Raw genomic sequence first — 10,895 nt, forward strand, 5'->3', positions numbered from 1 at the left:
AATTCTACAATATATGTGATTATGTTTGTAAACGGTTTCAAAGCAGCTGTTTACAGAAGTTAAAGGAACTCGGTTATGAATTATAGTCATCTTTTTGATGAGGCATTATTAGAGGTCATGCAAGATTAACGCTGGTGTTTTGTAGAACCACGGTTTCTCTGGCCTCAAAATTCCTCGCGTTCTACCACAATGTTGCTCATCAACACACTTAGCCTTTAGATCCTTAACTATTTACAACCATCTCCCACACCTCCAAAAAATTATATTCCCTGTGCTTGAATGGATCAGATTGTCAGACGGCTCTAATCTTGATTATCTCATGTTTTTTCATGCTTGTAGAGAAAGGGAACACATTTACAAAAGGTCAGGGATGAGTTTAGTTTGACCTGTGGGTTCTGGATTTCTTCGGTAAGTTGTATGGTCTGTTTAGTAGTGCAGTCTTCGGAAGACAAGCCTGCTTTTGCTGCAGAGCCTCTGCTGGAAGCACAGCAGCTCAGTGAAGTGCTTGAAGACTCAATATCATCTGTCAAGCTGCTGTCTTCTAGATCTGGGGAGTAAAAACACAATCACATGAATAAAAAGTTACTGTGCTGAGAATGTTTCAGGTTATTGAAGTGTTGTGGCTCAGTCTGGGTTCAACAAACTCCATAAGAGAAACAAACAGTTTGCAAGAACCGGTTTCTCAATTGTATAAAAACCGTCATTCTTCAACTCAACCGAAAGCGAAACAAATGTTACATTCTGTTGAAAAAAATTATTCCCTTATTGCTCGGGCTGTCAACACACGCCAAACCCATGCATACGAGGGAGTCAGTGTGACTGCATGGTGTCACAAGTGTTTCCACCCGGACCATTGAGGCCAGACTCCTTTTCTTAAAGATGGTCTTTTTGCATCTTCCCCATGCCCTGCACCATAATTCACTCCTCACCAAGTGCACAAGTGACCTTACACACTACAAAGTAGCAGCACTAGAACAGAACCGTGTGGGGCACTGCTCCCCACTTTCATCCCCTCGGAGAAACTGCCCTTAACTCCTACTCTCCCCTCCCTCAGAACCAGTTTTTAATCCCATTTCATCCCATTCCCCTAATTCCAAAAGTGTTAATCTTCTCCAATGGTCTCCTCTCTACTAACTTTTCCAAGGCATTCCGAATGTCCCTGTACACACGGCCACCATTATCTGTCACTTCAAAAGAACTCTATTGGGTTTTGTCGAGCACGATTTTCCTTCATGAAACCAGTGTTTCTACTTCTAATAATTTTCTCACTTGGATATTTAGTAATTTTATCTTTAAAGATTCTAAACATTGACCTAGAAAATAAGAAATAGGAGCGGGTGTAGATTGTACGGCCCCTCGAGCCTCTCCACCATCCAATAAGATCATGGTTGATCTTCTACCTCAATCCATTTCCCACCCTATCCCCATTTCCCTTGTTTCCATTCGTGTCCAACACTCTACCAATTTCAGTCTTGAACATACTCACTCAACTAACATCGATGTTAAATTAACTGGGCTGCAATTATTCGGCTTAGTTCTGTCACCCTTTTCGAAGATGGATATTACATTACCTCTGAATGAACATAATAAAAGTGTCAGTGCAAAGTTGAAACCCCTTCACACTGATCGAAAATGCAGTTTAAATACACCCAAAATGTAAGAGGGAACTTCAGGATTTTGACCACAAAGACTTAATAATGGATCCAGTTGATGTGAGGATTAGTGAAATAGATTCAGAAACACATTTGTGAATAAGATCTAGGGTTTTACAAAGAGGTGATGTAAAATACATACAGGTTTGACAAATCTATTTTGAAGATCTGTTAGCTGTACCTTGAGCTCGCAGTTCTGTGTCCTCACCATGCTTATCATAACCCTGTCACTGCATGAGAGGGAGTCTCATGTAGGTGAGTTATCTCTTTTCCATTGATTGTTTTGCCCATGCGAGACACTTCACTCAGACTACGAAGCAAACAGATAACCTATCCCCAGACATATAGCAATTTAGCCTTACAGGTTATAAACATTGGGATTCTGAGGAATGCCATCTGGCCTATTCAAGCTCATTGATGCAGAAAGAACTGCATTCCTCACTCCCACACTCTCCAACTGTTTCTTCAGTGTTGACAAGCTTTTTTATCTACACTGCCCTATCTGGAAGTCTTTTCCACATGGCGATCACTATTTGTGTACGGAACTTCCTGACATCAGTCCTAATTTTGCTTTCTACCAGTTGAACCTGTGTGTCTTAGTTTGCTAAAATAACTGGCACTAGCTTTCATGTCCTAGGCTGACACTCCAATTTCACTTTCACTGAGGAGCCTCCTAGTCTGTAGATGGAGAATATTACTGCTGGGCACTTACGGGTTCAAACCCACATCATGTTGTTTTGTTGCAGCATGAACTATTGCATTATATATAACTTTACAAATAGCATTTCAATTATTTTATCCAATCATTGTTTTTTTTTCTACTTTTTCTCCTCCTCTGGTTGTTGAGTCCTCACCGGGATTATGATCCATGGGTTCGGTCAGCCTTCCAGAACATTCTTCATGTGTGAGCTGAGAGAGCCATTGTTGACAGGCTGCTTGGAGCACATCACAAGTTGAGCTTAATCTCTCCCTTGCCTCAGGTCCATCCCTGTGTAATTGACATCAAGTCACTGAATTGCTATTAGGAGGAGGAATCCTGGCTACGTTTTCCCATTCTTAAACTAAGGACACTGAGACTAAATGTGGTACGTCAGCTCAGCGCAAATCTGGGCAAATCTACCTTGGGGTTTCCGAGTTTCCATCATTCCATTGCCACGCCACATACACCCATTAAACCTTTAGGGGAGGTGGAACAACAAACAGCGGCAAAGAATTTTGATCCCGTTTCTCCAGTTGAATGTGTCCAGTGCATTTCTTTCTTTGTTTTAAAGAACATTTTTTCCTCAAGCCCCAAGAGAGTGGGAAAAGGAACTGGATTGTTATCTCACAACATTCTGTGCAGTTCAGTTCAGTCAAAACTCTGAATGGATGTGTTCTTTGAGATTTATGTCTTCTGGGAAAGCCATTCCTCCTCCCCCTGCCCTAAATGAAGAGGGAGCCCCTCTTATCTGTGCAGGGATAGGCACTGACATGTTGATGTTGCACCATGGACATTTGACAAAATTATTGACTCAGCCACGGACATGGGGGCAATTAATCTGTATATAAATTGTATCGCCAATCTGATGCCTTCAAAACACAGTCTGATTTAAAACATATTTTCTCCCTATAAATAAAGTAGCATACAAACATCAATGGAAAGCAGCAAAATGCATTAGCTAGCAAGCAAGCAACATAGTATGTAATGCCAATGCGAATTACTTTCATTGACAGAATAGAGCTAGCTACACCATGTCACGAGGCAGTAGATGGACCTTATCGATGACTTCTGTGGATTCACACTGTGTCAGGACTGCAAATTCATTCAATAAACCATGAAACCCAAGGAGATGATTGTTATTGTGGTTATTGAGGTGAAGCAATAGAAAAATCAGCAGGAAAATGGACCATTTCTCATACTACTGATGTTCTTGTGTTCTTGTGTCTGGACAGAGTAGATAGGGAGAAACTGTTCCCATTGCTGGAAGGATCTACAATCAGAGGACACCGATTTAAGATGATTGACTAAAGAATCAATGGCAACATGAGGAAAAACTATTTTAAGCAGCGAGTGGTTAGGATCTGGAAGGCACTGCCTGAGAGTGCGGTGGAGGCAGGTTCAATCGAAGCCTTCAAAAGAGAATTGGATAATTATCTGAGGAGAAAAATTTGCAGGGCAATGGAGAAAAGGCAGGGGATTGAGACGAGGTGAGTTGCTGTTGCAGAGAGCTAGCATTGACACGATGGGCTGAATGGCCTCCTTCTGTGCTGTAACCAGTCACTGATTCTTTGAGTTTATCACCTTAAAGCCCTGTTACATTTGCTCTTCCTTTCATCCATGTTAAACGCGAACATTTTTGATTTCTTGTGTTAAATACTGCTTACATGCTTATTTGCACGAATCTATTATTTATTCAGGTTGAATTGTCTTATTCAAAAAAAATTATCTGTTTATGTATTTCTGTTTTATTTATTAATAACACCTAAGTACATTTATACACAATGATACACACAAATATATTCCAAAACCACGCACACAGACACATATTTATTCATAATGAGCCCATTGATGCACCCTTGGCTCCATTAAAATAGTGGTTATATTTACTGCACTAGTAATCCAGAGGCCTGGACTAATAATCTGGTGACAGTGATTTCAAATCCCAGCAATAATCTGGTGACAGTGATTTCAAATCCCATCACTAATCTGATGTCAGTGATTTCAAATCCCAGCAATAATCTGCTGACAGTGATTTCAAATCCCATCAGTAATCTGGTGACAGTGCTTTCAAATCCCAGCAATAATCTGGTGACAGTGATTTCAAATCCCAGCAATAATCTGGTGACAGTGATTTCAAATCCCATCAGTAATCTGCTGACAGTGATTTCAAATCCCAGCAATAATCTGGTGACAGTGATTTCAAATCCCATCAGTAATCTGGTGACAGTGATTACAAATCCCATCAATAATCTGGTGACAGTGATTTCAAATCCCATCAGTAATCTTGTGACAGTGATTTCAAATCCCATCAATAATCTGGTGACAGTGATTTCAAATCCCATCAATAATCTGGTGACAGTGATTTCAAATCGCATCAGTAATCTGGTGACAGTGATTTCAAATCCCATCAATAATCTGGTGACAGTGATTTCAAATCCCATCACCACAGTTGCAGAATTTAAGTTCAGTTAATGAAATTAATCAGCAATAAATAGCTTGTATCAGTAATGGTGACAATGAAACAACTGGAGTATTGGTTCACTAATGTTCTTAGGACAGGGAATCTGTTCTCCTCACCTGGTCTGGCCCATGTGTGACTTCAAACTCACAGCAATGTAGTTAACTCTTTACTGCTCTCTGAAATGCCCGAGCATACCGTTCATCTGTTTCAAATGAACAACTACAAGAAAAACTGCAAATCCACACGGGCTGCAGCTGTTCAGGAAGCCGGTTCAGCACCAGCATCTCAAGGGCAAGTCAGGATGGGCAGTAAATGTTGGCCTTGTAAACGATGTCCACATCCAATGAATGATTAATAAAACTCACCATTTACAGGAGCACAGTTTCAATCATAGATATGTATAATATCTTACAGATTAGAAACATAATGAAAATACATTTACAACTGACACCGTCATAACTTCAGCTCTCATTTTGTATATAAATGTGACACCCACATTCACACACTGACAGTTTATATTGTCACAAGGTACTATTTGCAGCTCTGGGAAAAGTCTACACACCAGACCTTTACAAAGCCAAATGCTGCAGTTGTAGAAAATGTGAAATTTGGATGGGAAATGTTCATCGAGTCATAGAATAGTGAACAAAGACCATTTGGCCCATCATGCCAGTGCTGTGTCTTTGGCTGTGTTCTCCAATTAGTCCAACTGCTCTGCTTCTTCCTAAAAACATCTCAAGGTGATCCTCCCCTGTTCTGGCAATATATCCACGTTACATTCATTTTACAGAAACTTTGCACGTAAGTCAGCCAATGACCAGAAGAGGGCAGCATGAACCGCCATTGTAGCTGAACGTATTGGGCTGAATTTTACCAGTCTCTCGATGTCATGGGTCACGGCAGGAGGGGGCCATAAAATTCTGCGGGAAGAGGCCCGCCTCGACCCCCGACTTCGGGAAAGGCCCACCACATATTACCAGCAGTGGGGGGACCTCGGTGCAGCCTCCCCCTCCCCCCCCCCCCCCCACCCACCCCCAGCCGCGTGGCAGTGGGACCAAGTGTGAGATTCTGAAACCAGTTTTCAGGCTTCAAAATATGTTCAATGGGGAAGAAGAACAGTCAGAAGTCGTGGTCTATTTTGGAACTAATGACATGAGTAAGAAAAGGGTTGAGATCCTACAATCAGAGTTTTAGGAGCTGGGAAGGAAGTTAAAGAGCAAGACCACAAAGGTTATAATATTTGGATTACTCCCATGTGTATTAGTGAGTATAGGAATAGTAGGATAATACAGGTTAATGCATGGCTGGAGAAATGGTGGATGAGGCAGGGCTACAGCTTCCAGGAACATTGTCGCCACGTCTGGTGTTGATGTGACCTGCACAAGATGGACAGGACAAATGTCCTCGCTGTCACTTTAACTAATGCTTTGTGAAAGGATTTATACTAATTTGGCTGGGGGAGGGGCACAAGGATGAAGCATTAAAGAATAGATACAAGGTGCACCGAGGACTGAGAGAAACAAACAGCATTAGAATAAAGAATAGTTCAGAAACACAAGCCTCAAACAAGAGACAAATGCAAGGCAGACTGAGATAGGTTTAGAGTGCATGTTTGTAAATACTTGCAGCATGGTAAATAGGATTGGTGAGCTGCAGGTACAAGCAGTCACATGGGATTGTGATCCAGTGGCAATAACGGAGACATGGATCAAACAAGGGGAGGAATGGGAACTTAATATTCCTCACTGCGATGTATTCAAGAAAGATAGAGAAGAAAAATAGGCAGAGGATTGTGTGGGTGCAGCTGTATTGATCAAAGATACTGTTACAGCACTAGGAAGAGAAAATGTACTTGAGGGTTGAAAGGTAGAATCTATTTGTTTAGAATAATGCATCAACAGAGGAGTTATTCCACTGCTCAGTGTATATCCAGGCCACTAAATAGTAGCAAGTGGATAGAGGAGCAAATTTGCAGGCAAATTGTCGAAAGATGCAAGAACCTCTGAGTAATGCTAATGGGGATTTCAATTATCCGAATACAGGCTGGGAAAATAACTGTGTGAAGGGCAAAGAGGGAGAAGAATTCCTGGAATGTGTGTAAGAGAACTTTCTGAATCAGTATATTTCCATCCAATGGGGAAGGAGATGGTACTGGACCTAGATTTGGAGAATGAAGTCAGGTGAATGAAGCATGTTTCAGTCGGAGAGGATTGTGTGCAAGAGTCATTAAAATATCATTCGTTTTCGAGTAGCTGTGAAAAAGGACTGTCTGTGTGGGTATAAGAACATAAGAAGTAGGAACAGCAGTAGGCCATTCAGCCCCTTGATCCTACTCCGCCATTCAATAAAATCATGGCTGATCTGATCGTGGTCTTAACTTCACTTTCCTGCCCCCTCATAACCCTTAGCTTCCTTGTCAATCAAAAATCTGTCTAACTCAGCCTTGAATATATTTATTGACCCAGCCTCCACTGCTCGCTGGGAAACAGAATTCCAAATGCTAATGACCTTCTGAGAGAAGAAATTCCTCCTCATCACCATCTTCAATTGGAATCACCTTAATTTGAAACTGTGTGCCCTATTTCTACATTCCCCCATGAGAGGAAACATCCTCTCAGCATCTAACCTGTCAAGCCCCCTCAGGATCTGATATGTTTCAATAAGATCACCTCTAATTCTTCTAAACTCCAATGAGTACAGGCCCAACCTGCTCAACCTTTCCTCATAAGACAAACCTCTCATCCGAGGAATCAGCCTAGTGAAACTTTTCTGAACTTTTTCTCCCCCCAAAAATATGCTTTATTCATAAAAATCTGTAAAAAAAAATGCATGACAAAACAGTTCAAAACAGCACCAAATTGAGATTCCAGAGATGTAGAGGAAAGGATAGCGAAGATGATTCTCGACAGGGGCGAGAGTAACAGGGTAGTTGTTATGGGGGACTTTAACTTTCCAAATATTGACTGGAAATACTATAGTTCGAGTACTTTAGATGGGTCAGTTTTTGTCCAGTGTGTGCAGGAGGGTTTTCTGACACAGTATGCAGACAGGCCAACAAGGGGCGATGCCACATTGGATTTGGTACTGGGTAATGAACCCGGCCAGGTGTTAGATTTAGATGTAGGTGAGCACTTTGGTGATAGTGATCACAATTCGGTTAGGTTTACCTTAGCGATGGGCAGGGACAGGTATATTCCGCAGGGCAAGAATTATAGCTGGGGGAAAGGAAATTATGATGCGATTAGGCAAGATTTAGGATGCGTAGGATGGGGAAGGAAACTGCAGGGGATGGGAACAATCGAAATGTGGAACTTATTCAAGGAGCAGCTACTGCGTGTCCTTGATAAGTATGTACCTGTCAGGGAAGGAGGAAGTTGTCGAGCGAGGGAGCCGTGGTTCACTAAAGAAGTTGAAGCGCTTGTCAAAAGGAAGAAGAAGGCTTATGTTAGGATGAGACGTGAAGGCTCAGTTAGGGCGCTTGAGAGTTACAAGCTAGCCAGGAAGGATCTAAAGGGAGAGCAAGGAGAGGACACGAGAAGTCATTGGCGGATAGGATCAAGGAAAACCCGAAGGCTTTCTATTGGCATATCAGGAATAAAAGAACGACTAGAGTTAGTTTAGAGATACAGCACTGAAACAGGCCCTTCAGCCCACCGAGTCTGTGCCGACCATCAACCGCGCATTTATACTAATCCTACATTCCTACCACATCCCCACCTGTCCCTATATTTTCCCTACCACCTACCTATACTCGGGGCAATTTCTAATGGCCAATTTACCTATCAACCTGCAAGTCTTTGGCATGTGGGAGGAAACCGTAGCACCCGGAGAAAACCCACGCAGACACAGGGAGAACTTGCAAACTCCACACAGGCTGTACCCGGAATTGAACCCGGGTCGTTGGACTTGTGAGGCTGCGGTGCTAACCACTGCGCCACTGTTCCGCCCTAGATTAGGGACAATCAAGGATAGTAGTGGGAAGTTGTGTGTGGAATCAGAGGAGATAGGGGAAGCGTTAAATGAATATTTTTCGTCAGCATTTACTGTGGAGAAAGAAAATGTTGTCGAGGAGATTACTGAGATTCAGACGACTAGGCTAGATGGGATTGAGGTTCACAAGGAGGAGGTGTTAGCAATTTTGGAAAGTGTGAAAATAGATAAGTCCCCTGGGCCAGATGGGATTTATCCTAGGATTCTCTGGGAAGCTCGGGAGGAGATTGCAGAGCCTTTGTCCTTGATCTTTATGTCGTCATTGTCGACAGGAATAGTACTGGAAGACTGGAGGATAGCAAATGTTGTCCCCTTGTTCAAGAAGGGGAGTAGTGACAGCCCTGGTAATTATAGACCTGTGAGCCTTACTTCGGTTGTGGGTAAAATGTTGGAAAAGGTTAGAAGAGACAGGATTTATAATCATCTTGAAAAGAATAAGTTCATTAGCGATAGTCAGCACGGTTTTGTGAAGGTTAGGTCGTGCCTCACAAACCTTATTGAGTTTTTCGAGAAGGTGACCAAACAGGTGGATGAGGGTAAAGCAGTGGATGTGGTGTATATGGATTTCAGTAAGGCGTTTGATAAGGTTCCCCACGGTAGGCTATTGCAGAAAATATGGAAGTATGGGGTTGAAGGTGATTTAGAGCTTTGGATCAGAAATTGGCTAGCTGAAAGAAGACAGAGGGTGGTGGTTGATGGCAAATGTTCATCCTGGAGTTTAGTTACTAGTGGTGTACCGCAAGGATCTGTTTTGTGGCCACTGCTGTTTGTCATTTTTATAAATGACCTGAAAGAGGGTGTAGAAGGGTGGGTTAGTAAATTTGCGAGTGACACGAAGGTCGGTGGAGTTGTGGATAGTGCCGAAGGATGTTGTAGGGTACAGAGGGACATAGATAGGCTGCAGAGCTGGGCTGAGAGATGGCAAATGGAGTTTAATGTGGAAAAGTGTGAGGTGATTCACTTTGGAAGGAGTAACAGGAATGCAGAGTACTGGGCTAATGGGAAGATTCTTGGTAGTGTAGATGAACAGAGAGATCTTGGTGTCCAGGTACATAAATCCCTGAAAATTGCTACCCAGGTTAATAGGGCTGTTAAGAAGGCATATGGCGTGTTACCTTTTATTAGTCTGGGGATCGGGTTTCGGAGCCACGAGGTCATGCTGCAGCTGTACAAAACTCTGGTGAGACCGCACCTGGAGTATTGCGTGCAGTTCTGGTCACCGCATTATGGGAAGAATGTGGAAGCTTTGGAAAGGGTGCAGAGGAGATTTACTAGGATGTTGCCTGGTATGGAGGGAAGGTCTTACGAGGAAAGGCTGAGGGACTTGAGGTTGTTTTCGTTGGAGAGAAGGAGGAGGAGAGGTGACTTAATAGAGACAGATAAGATAATCAGAGGGTTAGATAGGGTGGATAGTGAGAGTCTTTTTCCTCGGATGGTGATGGCAAACACGAGGGGACATAGCTTTAAGTTGAGGGGTGATAGATATAGGTCAGATGTTAGAGGTAGTTTCTTTACTCAGAGAGTAGTAGGGGCGTGGAACGCCCTGCCTGCAACAGTAGTAGACTCGCCAACTTTAAGGGCATTTAAGTGGTCATTGGATAGACATATGGATGAAAATGGAATAGTGTAGGTCAGATGGTTTCACAGGTCGGCGCAACATCGAGGGCCGAAGGGCCTGTACTGTGCTGTAATGTTCTAATTCTTATTCTAAAAAAAAGGTGCAAAAGAAATCAGTTTTCTTCAAAGCAGGAGTGAGTTGCCACACAACCCTTCCATTCCTTTTTTCATGTGGTGTACATTTTACAGCAAACCCACATTTGGTGTATACAGCCCGAGGGGTTTCCCATGGGTCCAGCCCCTCAGTTCACTATGGTGGGGCGACTTTACACTGTGGTCTTTCCCCATTGAGCCTTTGTGACGGCAGCCCCAAGCTTGAGTGCATCCTTCAGCCTGTAGTCCTGGACCTTGGAATGTGCCAGTTTGCAACACTCGGTGGTGGACAACTCTTTGCGCTGGAAGACCAGCAAGTTTCGTACAGACCAAAGAGCGTCTTTCACCAAATTGATAGTCCTCCAGCAGTAGTTGATGTTTA

Source organism: Heterodontus francisci, unplaced genomic scaffold (assembly GCF_036365525.1).
Source record: "Heterodontus francisci isolate sHetFra1 unplaced genomic scaffold, sHetFra1.hap1 HAP1_SCAFFOLD_58, whole genome shotgun sequence".
Lineage (NCBI taxonomy): Eukaryota > Metazoa > Chordata > Chondrichthyes > Heterodontiformes > Heterodontidae > Heterodontus > Heterodontus francisci.